The sequence below is a fragment of the Triturus cristatus genome, chromosome 11 (assembly GCF_964204655.1).
Source record: "Triturus cristatus chromosome 11, aTriCri1.1, whole genome shotgun sequence".
NCBI classification, from domain to species: Eukaryota; Metazoa; Chordata; class Amphibia; order Caudata; family Salamandridae; genus Triturus; species Triturus cristatus.
The window spans coordinates 337,718,020-337,731,757 of NC_140594.1; positions in this window are offsets into that span (position 1 = coordinate 337,718,020).

The following is a 13,738-nucleotide window of genomic DNA, read 5'->3' on the forward strand; positions in this document are numbered from 1 at the left end:
CCAGCCTTTGGGTGAGATACACCCATTTGTCTAACTTTAAATCTGATTCTTGACAGTTGTTCACCTTCCCCTGAATTTCACTCCAACTTGGCTAGTGAAACAAAGAGAAGGCAGGCACAGGTGGGAGCTACATCTGCCAGTGACAGGGTAGGCTTCTTCAGAAGTCAGGAAGGGCTAGGTACAGCCCCAAGGCTACCCTTTGAAGTGCAATTAGGGAAGGAACACAGCGCCATCCCAGCCATCCTGTCAGGAAGACCTTCACCTCTCTTTACTTAGGTCCTTTGTCCACTCTATGGGAAAAATACATATGACAGGAGAGCCAATAACAGTCAGGTGACCATGGACACTAGCAGAAAATGGACATTGGGCTTAGGCAGAAAAATTCCAACTTTCTAAAGGTGGCATTTCTGAAATAGTAATCTAAAATCCAACTTTACCATTCAAGAGGATTTTGTAGTACAAATTAAAATGAGTGGAGAAGTATTTCCCTAGCTTTTACCAAATTGAAGTTAGCACTTATTAAACATAGTACTGTAAACCAGTGTTTTTTGTGGGACAGCCATGTTTGCTACAGTGAAAAATTACTTAGGAGGTTTTTCCGCAGCTAGGACATGTACAACTGTAAATATACATGTCCTACTTTTTGAAGACTGTGCACCTTGCTCCATGAGCATTTATGCCCTACGTTATGGTTGACTTAGAAATATTAAAATTCAAGGTTTAAACTTGTCAAGTTTGAAATGGCATTTTTAAACAGCACTACAGGTTGTGATGTCAGGCCTGAGACATGTTTCTAGTGTTACTTCAATGGGTGGCACAATGGGTGTTGCGCCCCACTAGTAGCATTTAATTAACAGGCCCTCATTACTGGTAGTACCATATACTAGGGATTTATAGGCAAATTAAATGCACCAATCAGAGGTACACCGTTCTTACCATGTTTAAAAGGGAGAGCGCGTGCACCTTACCATTGGTTAGCAGAGGCAAGGTGAACAGAGTCCTAATGCCAAGAGAAAAGGGTTTAGCTACGCAAGGCAAACATGTGGGGGAATACCACACAAAGGATGGTCATTTCCAGCAGACATCCTCAAATCCAACAGTCTTCAAACAAAAGACATTCATCTTCTCCGACCACTCCTCACTGTGGCCGCATTTGACAATTGGGGACCAGAGGGTGGGTTGTGTAGCGCCCATCAACCCGTGGTACCTCCGCAATCCGGTAGTCAAAGCCGCACTTATACAAACTCTTGACCATTACTTCCGGGCCAACGACGGCACAGTTGACTCCCCCACCACCCTTTGGGAGGCCTTTAAAATGGTTGTCAGGGAACAAGCGTTTTTGGCCATAGCCGGGTCGCGCAAAGAAAAAGTCAAAGATATGACCGGTATTGAGCACGACCTCCTCCGCCTCGAGGAGGCGGTGGAGGATGGGGAGGACCAAGGCGCCCTCCAAGAACTGCAATTAAAGACAATGGAATATAAAGCCATTGCAACAGACGCGTCCAACACTCTTGTGAGTGACAGGGATGAAAGGCTAAATCACCAAGGGGACAAAGCGGGCAAGCTGATCGCATGGTTAGACAAAAAAGAGAGGGCAAAAAGACTGGTTACAGAGGTCAAGAGTAGCTCTGGCGCCGTTTTGACAGAACCCCAAGACATTGTGCTTGAATTTGCGGACCACTTCAGACAGGTGTAACAGAGCAGCTCGGATTTGCCGGAGGATGACTCCTCTGCACTCCTTGTAGACATCCAACTGTATACCCTCACAGACTCGGACAGGCATTCCTTAGATAGTGCACTGATGAACGACGAAATCGCAATGGCAATAAGAAGTCTTCAACCTGGGAAAGCTCTGGGCCCCAACGGACTGCCCATAGAGCTATATAAGCTCAAGCCTGACAAGCTGGCCCCATATCTCAGGTGAAGGTTTGAGGACAGCAGGGACCGTGGCTGACTCCCACGTGATCAACGTATCACCACGTTGGCCACCATACATAAGGAAGGGAAGCCAAAGGATGAATTCTCCTCCTATCGGCTCATCTCCCTGTTAAATGCGGAACCCAAAATCCTGGCCAATTTGTTAGCAACTCAGCTAAGGAATGTGATTGACAAATTGGTACACCGGAATCAATTGGGCTTCATGCCGCATCGTAATACCGCACTCAACCTGCGCAGACTACATGGAGTGATGGGGCGACTAGCCACCATTCAAGAAGCTGCAGTAGTAGTCTCCTTAGACGCCACTATGGCGTTTGATACGCTCGAATGGGCCTATCTAATGGTGGTCCCAAAGAAGCTGGGCTTCGGCCACAACTTCATTAGCTGGGTAAAGCTCCTATATGCTGAACCATTGGCCCAAGTGGTAGTCAACAATAAAGCTTCTGAGGCGCTCACCCTCAGCAGGGGAACTCAACAGGGCTGTCCCCTCTCGCCCTTACTCTTTGCCCTTTCCCTCGAGCCTTTAGCAGCCTGGATACGGAAAGATCATTCCAACAGGGGACTTAAGTGGGCGGAGGGATGGGAAGACCGAATCTCCCTGTACACAGATGAAATCCTCTTATATCTTGCTTCAATCCAGTGGTCACTGCCTGTCATCCTTGATATATTTACCAATTTCAGAATAAACTCTGGCTATAGAATTAACTGGAGCAAGTCGCTGCTATACGTCCTGCACGGAGACCCTCCCCCCTTACCAAGGGGCTGCCCCATGCTAACAGCCCCAGATGGATTTAAATACCTCAGCATTTTCATCAGAGCCGATGCCAAACTCTGTTATGAGCGTAACCTTCTTCTCCCTTTACAGAGGTTCCAACGCGACGCCGCAACCTGGAAAATGCTGCCAGTGCCACTATTGGGACGAGCAGCACTTTTCAAAATGATGACCCTACCCCGCTTCCTCTACAGAAGTTCCCTGACCTAGTTCCGACTAAGTTCTTCAAAACGTTGAGAGCATCCAAAGGGACTTATTATTCGGACGGTAGACCGTGTATAGCGCTACATAAACTCACACTCGGATGGTACGACGGAGGCGTAGGGCTCCTCGACATTCAAAATATTACTGGGCGGCTCACCTTGCAGCCGTGAACCACTGCAATTACTGTGTTGGTGACAACCCGGGTTACAGAATGGACAGGTGGCTACTCCCAGGGGGCAACTTCACTAGGGCGCTTTATTCCAGACCCAACAAGTACTCACTGACAGGACCCACACATCACTCAGTTCAGCTCTGGCATACGGTCAACCGCAGATTGAGCTGGGCCCAAAAGCTCACACTCGCCACTTCTTTATGGGACTCGGAGCACCTAGGTTCACTTGGGAGAACAAGAGGCTTTGATAAATGGAACCTAATTGGGCTCTCCCGCAACAGTGATCTTTGGGGAGCAAATGGGGTGGTTTAATTTGGAGAACAGATGCACGAGTTAGCGGATACGGAATATTTCAGATACATACAGGTCTGACACTCCCTCCAGGCCAATCTCGCCGCAGGGTCCTCCCCTCCGGAATCCTCTCCCTTGGAGGACAGACTGCTGGATAGATACTTACCGGATAAGACCATCTCCCTCACATACAAAAAGCTCATAAACAACACCCCGGACCCCCTTGTATCATTGAGAGGGCAGTGGGAGCGAGATGGACTAGAGTTAGACAATGAAGAATGGCAGGTAGCACTGTCCTCCCCTAGGGAAGTTGCTATATCATCTAAACTGCGACATGTCCAATTAAACATTTTACACCGGATCTATAGCTCTGGTCCCAGGCTGGTTTTCATGGGGGAAGCGGATGAAGGACTGTGTAGGAGACAGTGTGGCTTAGAGGGCTCCTTCATGCATATTATCTGGGAGTGTGCAATAATTAAGGAATACTGTAAAAAGGTACACAAATGTATGAGTGCAGTCTGGGGAGTGGCGATTCGGCCCGAGGCCAAAAGATGCCTCTTGAATGTGTGGGAGCCCACGGACCTTAACAGCAAGGGCAAACTCAGGGCAACTCTAGGACAAATGGTGGGCAAATGAAATATTGTCCGTCTGTGGAGAGCGACTGCACCACCTACACTGAGTGCCTGGAAGGCAGATATGGACTGGAGTATGCTCAGGGAGAAAACTGTGTATGTTGCACGTGGCTGCACCCAGAAATGGCTGTCTGTCTGGGCTAACTGGAATGTATATCGTGGCAATATATGTGAAACCCCCACACTCTTTGCCCTCCCTAGATGACCCATCATCACCCTGATTTGCACTTTATTTAGCTATTCTTCTATGCTGTGTATAACACCAAATGTCATGTATTCATTTGACTTTACAGAACGACACAGTTGCAAGCAATTTTCAATTGTAAGGTGGTGACCAGAAACTTTTGTTAAATAATTATTATTATTATTTTTTTTTTTAAAAGACATTCATCTGCATGGAACGATGTAAGTATCAGGCTACCTACGGGGCACTCATTGCAGCAAAATGACTGCAAGATGGGCTAGTCTTTTTCATGTATGCGGGGAAAAGTGTTGTTTCTGTACTCAGTGCTCATCCTCTTATTCTCTCCTTTTCAACCTCGTTCATCTTTTTATCTAATAATGCTCTTCCCCGATCCCATTATTCACCTTGTCATAATAGTTTCTTCCTTTCCCCTTCCCCTCTGTAGTCTCCAGAATATTGAGTATTTAACATTTGATGACTGAGAGAAAACGTGAGACAGAGAGGTGGCGCGAGGACCAAGCCGAAGAAAGCAGTATATGGAAATGCATGTGTATTTCTTTTTTGCACCTTTTATTTATGAAAGATTTCAAGGAGAGGTATATACATACAGAAAACATGGTAAATGCAGTGGCGTCTCGCAGAGGGAGTGCTGCGGGGTGGGGGAGGGGGAGGGTGAGGGGGTAGGGGAGTTGCACATACGACGGCCAGGAGTAAAGTAAGTAAATAAGTGAATAAAACTATCTTGCGCTCGCTACATCGCCAACTAGGGGATGCAGCGAGTGTAAGGTAAATAGTTTCAATTAAATATTTACTTACTTTACTCATGGCCATCGTATGTCTTACTCCACTATCCCCACACCCTGCCCCTCCCCCGCCCATCCAACCACCCCGCAGTACTCCCTCTGCGAGCCACCACTCAATCAATCAATCAATCATGGAATTTATATCGCGCACTACTCACCCGGAAGGGTCTCAAGGCGCTTGGGGGAGGGGGTCTGCTACTGCTCGAACAGCCAGGTCTTGAGCTGTTTCCTGAAGGCGAAGTGGTCCTGGGTCAGCCGCAGGTGGACGGGCAGGGAGTTCCATGTCTTGGCCGCTAGGTAGGAGAAGGATCTTCCTCCGGCGGTGGCTCTCTGGATGCGAGGGACGACAGCGAAGGCGAGGTTCGCGGATCGTAGCTGTCGGGTGGGCGTGTAGAAGGTCAGGCGGTCGTTGAGGTACCTTGGGCCCAGGTCGTGGAGGGATTTGTGTGCGTGGGTGAGGAGTCTGAACGTGATCCTCTTGTTGACAGGGAGCCAGTGCAGGTCTCTCAGGTGGCTCGAGATGTGGCTGCGTCGGGGGGTGTCCAGGATGAGACGGGCGGAGGCGTTCTGGATACGCTGAAGTCTTTTCAGAAGCTTGGCTGTTGTACCGGCGTAGAGGGTGTTTCCGTAGTCTAGTCTGCTGGTGACGAGGGCCTGGGTGACAGTCTTCCTGGTCTCGGTCGGGATCCATCTGAAGATCTTGCGGAGCATGCGGAGGTTGTGGAAGCAAGATGAGGAGACACCGTTGACTTGTCTGGTCATCGATAGGGAGGAGTCCAGGATGACGCCCAGGTTGCGTGCATGGTCCGTTGGCTTGGGTGCGGTGCCCAGGGCCGGGGGCCACCAGGAGTCGTCCCATGCGGAGGGCGACGGTCCCAGGATGAGGACTTCTGTCTTGTCCGTGTTCAACTTCAGGCGGCTGATGTTCATCCATTCGGCGACATCTTTCATCCCTTCGTGTAGGTCGGCTTTGGCGGTGTCGGGGTCTCTGGTGAGGGAGAGAATCAGCTGGGTGTCATCGGCGTAGGAAATGATGTTGAGGTTGTGTTGGCGTGCGATGGCAGCGAGGGGTTTCATGTAGATGTTGAAGAGAGTGGGGCTGAGCGACGATCCTTGCGGGACGCCGCAGATGACTTCGGTGGCCTCAGAGCGGAACGGAGGGAGGCGTACTCTCTGTGTTCTGCCGGAGAGGAATGAGATGATCCATTCCAGAGCAGTCCCCTGGATGCCGGTGTCGTTGAGGCGTTGGACTAGGGTGCGGTGGCAGACAGTGTCAAATGCTGCGGAGAGGTCAAGGAGGATGAGTGCTGCTGTTTCACCTTTGTCGAGCAGGGCTTGGATGTCGTTGGTGGCTGCGATGAGGGCGGTCTCGGTGCTGTGGTTGGCTCTGAATCCGGATTGCGATGGGTCGAGGGATCCGTTCGTCTCGAGGAAGGCGGCCAGCTGCTTGTTGACGACCTTCTCGATGACTTTGGCAGGGAATGGAAGGAGCTAGATTGGGCGGAAGTTCTTGAGGTCGGTTGGGTATGCTGTTGGTTTTTTCAGTAGTGCGCTGAGCTCGGCGTGCTTCCAGCTCTGGAAGGTGGCTGTGTCGAAGGAGGCGTTGATGATGTCTCGGAGGTGGGGTGCGATGGTAGAGGCGGCCTTGTTGAAGACATGGTGGGGGCATGGGTCGGTCGGAGAACCGGAGTGGATGGTGTTCATCATGCGTGTCGTGTCTTCGGGGGTCACTTTGGTCCATGTCTGGAGGATAGCGGCGGGGTGTGTAGGTTCGGTCGATGGGTGCGGGGGTGGAGTGCCGAAACTGTTGTGGATGTCGGCGATCTTGCGGTGGAAGTACGAGGCGAGGGAGTCGCAGAGGTCCTGCGAGGGAGTGATGTCGTTGGTGCCGGTGCTGGGGTTGGAGAACTCCTTAACGATGTTGAAGAGCTCCTTGCTGTCACGGGCGTTCTTGTCCAGTCGTTCCTTCAAAGATTTCTTCTTGGTGGTGCGGATGAGCTGATGATGTCTGCGGGTGGCGAGTTTGAGGGCGGTCATGTTGTCGGTGGTCTTGTCGAGGCGCCAGGCCTTCTCGAGGGTGCGGCAGGCCTTCTTGGAGTCCTTGAGTTCGTCGGTGAACCAGGGGGCCTTCTTGCTTCTGGGCCTGGTGAGTGGGTTCTTCAGTGGGGCGAGGTCGTTGGCACAGGAGGTCAGCCATTGCGTGAGGTCGAGGGCTGCTGTGTTAGGGTCCGTTGTCCTGACCGGTGGGTTCTGGCTGAGGGAGGTGGTAAGCTGGTCGACGGTGATCTTGCTCCAGTTTCTGTGGGGAACCTGCTTCGGGTGGTGGTGGACCGTGTTCTTCTTGAAGCTGAAGTGGACGCAGCTGTGGTCAGTCCAGTGGAGTCCGGTGCAGTGGCTGAAGGTGACGTGCTTGCTGGATGAGAAGAGGGTTCGAGCGTGTGGCCGGCGTAGTGGGTGGGGGTGTTGACCAGTTGCTGGAGTCCGAGGTTGGCGAGGTTGTCCAGCAGGGTGGTCGTGTTGCGGTCGTTGTTGTTCTCCAGGTGGAAGTTGAGGTCCCCGAGGAGGATGTAGTCGGCGGAGGGGAGGGCGTGAGGGCTGATGAAGTCCGTGATGTCTTCGCAGAACTGTGCGCGTGGTCCGGGGGTCTGTAGATGAGGGTGCCTCTGAGGGTAGTCTTGGGGTCGGTGTGGATCTGGAAGTGCAGGTATTCGGCGGTGTTGAATGCGTCGGTGGAGTCAGTCGAGATGCGAATGGTGCTTTTGTGAGCGATGGCGATGCCCCCTCCGGTCTGGTTGTTGCGATCCCTCCTGATGATCTTGTAGCCGTCCGGGATGGCTATGGCGATGTCGGGGGCTGAGGAGTCGTTCATCCAGGTTTCCGTGAGGAAGGCGACGTCTGGAGATGCGGTGTCGAGGAGGTTCCAGAGTTCCACGGCGTGTCTGTGGACGGAGCGGGTGTTGATCAGGATGCACTTGAGGTGGTTGCTGTTGTCCGTCTTGGTGGGCGTGGTGCTTGTTTGGAGGCAGGAGAAGTTGCAGGATCGGCAGACAAAGGGTCCATGGGTGCGTCGCGGGGACGCTCGGTAGCATCCGGGGGCTCGGGCGGTTTTGAGTGCGATGAGCGTAGCGAAGTCGTAGGTCCTGCGGGGGGGGCTGGCGGGCGCGGGGGCCAGGGGGTCTGGCGCTGGGCGCTGTCCAGGCGCGGACGGGCGCTGACGGGCTTACCTTTGGCGCACCTTCGGCGCTCAATCGGTGCTCCCGCTGCGCGCGTCCGCTGCGCGGTCGCACAGGGGGCGTCATAAATAAGGAGCCGGGAGGGAGGGTCAGCTGGGAGGCGGGAGCGGGTTGTCCAATGGGCAGTGGGGGGAGGCGGGACTGCAGGCGGGAGCAGGAAGGAGGAGAGCGGGTCAGCAGTGGCGGAAACGGCGGGAAAAACGGAGCAGAAGTCACCGGGGCAGCGTCGGAGGTCAGCGGGCGAGGAGGGGCAGCAGCGGCAGGAAGCGACAGGCGGAACCTGGGAAGCAGCAGGCAGGAGGCAGGAGGCAGGAGGCAGGAGGCGGCGGGGGCGTGAAACCAGGTAAGTGGCGTCAGGCGGAGGTTACAGGGTGGGCAGGTGCCAGGCAGCGACAGGTAGGCAGAGCAGTGAAGAGGAGCGACCGGCTGTGGGGGCACAGGGGTGCATATATTTTTCTTAAGCAAATAACAGAGGGGCATATCAGCAACAACCGGCGATAATTATCGCTAAGCGCACTTAGCGCACTTAGCGCTAGTATAATTATCGCCGGCTAGCGTGGATTTTTATCGCTGAGATAGCGTGCTATCAGCAACGCTTATCTCAAAATCCTCACGCTAACTGCCTAACGTGAGATTATCGCTGGAAACCCAGCGATAATCTCACGCAATGTGGCGTTAGCTTGATGATAGGGACTCACAAACTTAGCCATGATATCCACCTTCCATAGGATATCATTGCTAAGTCAGTCCTGAAGCAGGTGTAAGGAAAGTAGCGATAACAGGGGTTATCGCTACTTTTCTTGCCGCTATGCTTCATAGCTTGGGGCTTGATGATAGGAGAAATGTCGCTTAGCGACATTTCTCCTGTCATGTCAGGTCAGGAACGCCCACTTTGCATCTCATTAGAGATGCAAACCTGGGCGTTAGGAATTCCTATGCTAACGCAAGTTTTCACGAGTTAGCATGAGCTTGCTAATTAGGCGATAAAATCATCGCCGCTTTTCGGACGAAAACGACCGCAAAAGAGGTGATAATTTTATCGCCTCGCCTTGCTGATATGCCCCAGAGTCACTGCTTTGATTACCTATTTGGTTGAATCAATCACAAAGTTAGGCAAAGTTTTGAAACTTCACCTTCTGCAACAAGCACGTTCGCTGGCTTGCCCCTTTGTGCATGTTGCAAATATTTATTTCACACAGCTGCGGTCCCAGTGCAGCCTCGGTCCCAACGAGGAAGTGTGTAAAATTCATATGTGGGAACCCCAATATGGGTCTAAAGTGTGGTGCTATGCACTAATCTGACAACAACCACTAGCCTTAGTCCACTGTTTACGAGTGTGAAAAGTTGCAAAGATGAGAGTATGGCAACTTTGCTCACCCATAGAACAGTTATTCTTATTATTGCCAGGTCAGTGCAGCGCACCATCCTCCTGCTGGGTGTACCATTCACACAAATAGTTGTGTACTTTGTTGTGGTCTGAATAGTGTTTTATTTGACAGCCAAACAATATTATGACTTCTAAACCTCGCTGTAAACCCTTTTGAATACCTCCACACTAATACATATTTTTTGATTGCATTTATTGCTAATTCAAAAATCTATTCTATTCGTGAAATATTTTCAACGATTAGCTTTGAAATACCATTCCCCAGACAATGTGGGAAGTGCGGACACGTTTAACTTTTTCTGCTATCAGCAATAGAAGTCATTTTTCAACAGTTGATAATTTAGAATATAACTAAAATTAAGAACTCTGAAACGCTTCAGCCTATTTCAACCTTTCATAATAATGTGATGATTTCCTCTGGATTAATTTGTACGTCTGATGCCACCATGTAAAGATTAATCAGACTGCGTGTGATATTTGTAAGAACTCATTTAGGAATTCATTAAACAGGAGACAAACTAGTGCGGAAAGAATGCACCTTAAAGCTCACATTCCTTATAATGCATTTTAAATGGATTTTTACTTCAGTTATAAATGAGAATAAAAAAACAATAAATGAAGCTTGCTCAATGCTAAGGTTGTACATTATGTACCGTGCTGCAGAACTCTCCCCCTTCACTGTTGAACTACTTTTGCCTGGAGTCTGCACAATTATTAAGGCCATAAATTACTTAAACTTGCAATAAATGAAAAAGTTGTCTTACTGGATAAAGTTTACAGAGAGCGCAGAAAGTACATGAAATAAAGCACCACAAAGTATGAAGAATTGCTAACACTGCTGACCACGTCACTCTTTTGGGGAACAAGTGGTGTGTGCTTAAGAATCCTGACTTGTAAAAATACAGCGAGGGGCATGAATGGCTGGATTCTGTACTGAATAAAACAAAGCTATTAGAGGAGAAGATTACCCGAAATTTCAGGATCATTAGACAAAATTACACAAACTGCAAACCCGGCAATAAGAGACAATTTCAATGCTAAATGCATCTTTGCATCCGGTTGTGAAAGTGAGGCTGTATTTTGAGCTGCTGTTTTCTTCTCCATTGATTTAGATATGCTCTCCTGACAAAATTATTCAATCTCACCACTGTGAAGACTTACAAGAGGTATGACTGTGTAAAAGGGAGAGGACAAAATCTTACACCGCAACATTTCAATCTATTCTGTGGATTCTGAATGATGCAGTAATATCATATGATGTAATTGAAAAACCATCCCTGGTCATAAAGACAAAAGGGGGTAACTCTAAATCACTGATAATACCTCACCTTAAGATTCATGTAAGTTAGTTGTTGCATTTCTGTCACCCCTATTTGGTGTCGCCTCTGAAAATATTTTATGTTTTTGTATAGTGCTAAGCCCGGTGGTAGTTGGTTTCTTCAAACTGCTTTGGGAGAAGGAGAGAAAGGAACATTGTAAATTTAAGTGTAGGTGAATAACTACTCTACAACAAAATAAACAGCAACCAACCCCTTACACAATTGTTAGCATCCTACATTACTTAATAAAGTGTATGCTCATACATTTGAAGGCTCCGTGTGATATATATACAAACAACTTGCACCATACTTCTGTATTTCAGTTTGCATCATGCTTTGAATCTGAGGATTGCATCGTGGGTCCAGTTAGCACAGGGGATCTATTGTGCTTGTTTTGAAAATGTATCCCGAGTTGTGGAACAGGCGGTTCTAAATTCTTAAGGCATCCGAAGAGCCCTGCCGATATTGATCATCGCCTGGAAATCTGTACTTAAGTTGTTTGTATATATCATACAGAGCCTTGCAATGTATCAGCATACAATTATATATGAAATGTTAGACAGACTTGTCTGATTTTCAAGGAACATATGAAGTCAGCGCCCTGATGAAGGATGGTACATGGTTTTTCCGAAACGCATGTCAGCGCAATTGTGTTGGTTGTGTTTTGTATATTTGAAATATGTTTTGTGATTTGTAATTGTGTCCTTAGTTGGACTGTATTGTAATGTGCTAGTCTTTTGTAAAATTGTTAGTTTTGATTATATGTTTTTCTTTTCATTTTTTTTTGTGAATGTTCTCTGTGGAGACATGTACCGAAATGAGTTAGTTCAAGAAAAATACAGACCCTAAGAAAACAAAATGGTTCGATAAAACCTGCACAAATGCCCATCGCACCCTAAAAAGAGCCATCCATAATAGGGACAAAGACGGACTAGCAGTCCAGCAAGCAAGGAAAAGTTACAATCAGGCTATCGCGACCAGGAAAAAGGTATTAAAAGAATCATTGTGGGAGGATCTACATAGGGCAAGCGACCAGAATGATATCAAAAAATTCTGGAAAGTAATTAGGTCCCCGTTTCTTTCAACGGATAATCAACCATCAATAGAAATAGCTATTGACGAGGCCCAATGGGTGAATCACTTCACAAGAATTTTTGGCGACTCAGAGTCGCGAAATAGTTTTGCCTCAAATTCACCACCGCAATATGTAGTTCCTATCCCCCTTACCACTGAGTTATCTTTCTCACTTGAGGAAGTCCTAATTGCACTAAATGAAAGTAAAGGCTCCAAGGCCCCTGGTCCTGACGGGGTCCCGGTAGACATCTATAAATATAACACAGATCTCTGGGCACCAATATTAACCCGCGTTCTCAATGCTACCTCGTCTCAGGGCCTCATTAACAGTTGGACGGAATCCATCATGGTCCCTATTTACAAAAAGGGCAATAGACAGGATCCTTCCTGCTACAGACCAATCTCACTCCTGGATTCACTAGGAAAAGTAGCAGGAAGGATCCTTCTGACGCGGCTGCAAACCTGGGCTGCAGACAAGAACATACTGTCTGACTTACAGTTCGGTTTCAGAGAAGGCCTGGGGACAATAGACCAGGGACTTAATCTAGCCATTTTGTTGGGCAAATACACGAAGGCGAAGAGAGGGAAACTATACCTTGCGTTTGTTGACCTCTCTTCAGCCTTCGATTGTGTTGCTCACGATAAACTGTGGCACATTTTAAAGGAAATGAAAGTAGAAGAACCTTTAATAGATTTTTTAAAAGCCCTCTACAGCAATGCCTCAGCGAGAGTTCGATACGGAAAAGCGGGAGAATGTACTTCGTCATTTAAAGTACTTAGAGGGGTTAGACAGGGGTGCGTCCTGGCCCCATTCCTTTTCACTCTTTATACAAACGGCCTTGAGAAGGCTTTACTGGATGGAACCCAGGACGTCCCCCAGGTTCAGCAAATCTCGACCCCTAGACGTATACCAGCATTATTGTATGCTGACGACGCTGTGATCCTAGCTAGGACCCCCATAGCTCTCCAGAAGGCATTAGTATTGTATAACGAATATATGCAAGGCATCGACTTAAATATCAATATTTCAAAAACTTTTGTGATGAACTGTGGCAATGGTAGCAAAAAGAGTAAAGATATCTACCTAAACGGGAATAAATTGGCCAGTACACCTACTTACTCTTACTTGGGAATACTTATAGATGATAAGGGCACATGGAACCAAGCAATCATACAAAGAAAACTCCTTTTTACGAGAGCCACCAGTGCCCTTGTCAATTTTTCACAAAAACTGGGGAAAAGACCACCATCAGAACTGATCAAAATCTACAAAGCAAAATGTATAAGCGTGGCAACATACGGGGCAGGGATCTGGGGACATAGGAATGTATTCGAATTGCAGAAAGTGGAAAACGCATTTCTAAGATATCTATTAGCGGTTCCAGCTTCAACTTCCACTTTCGTTTGCCATGCTGAGCTGGGAGTCCCTTACATCACGGACATTATAAAAATTCAACCCGTAACTTTATGGCACCGTATTTGGAAGTCAGAAACAAACCACTTTAATCAATTGGTGCTTCAAGATGTTCTCAAATTGGACCACTGCCTCGAAATTAAATGGATTAAGTATGTGAAGGATTTTATGACAGACATCGGTAATCCCGATTATTTTAACAATCCCTTTTCCATGACAGCTATTGCAAGGAAAGACTTTAAGAAACGTTGTATGAATCATATGGAGAGTTTGAGACTAACCAATGAAGCCACAAAACTATCAGTGAGCCATAAC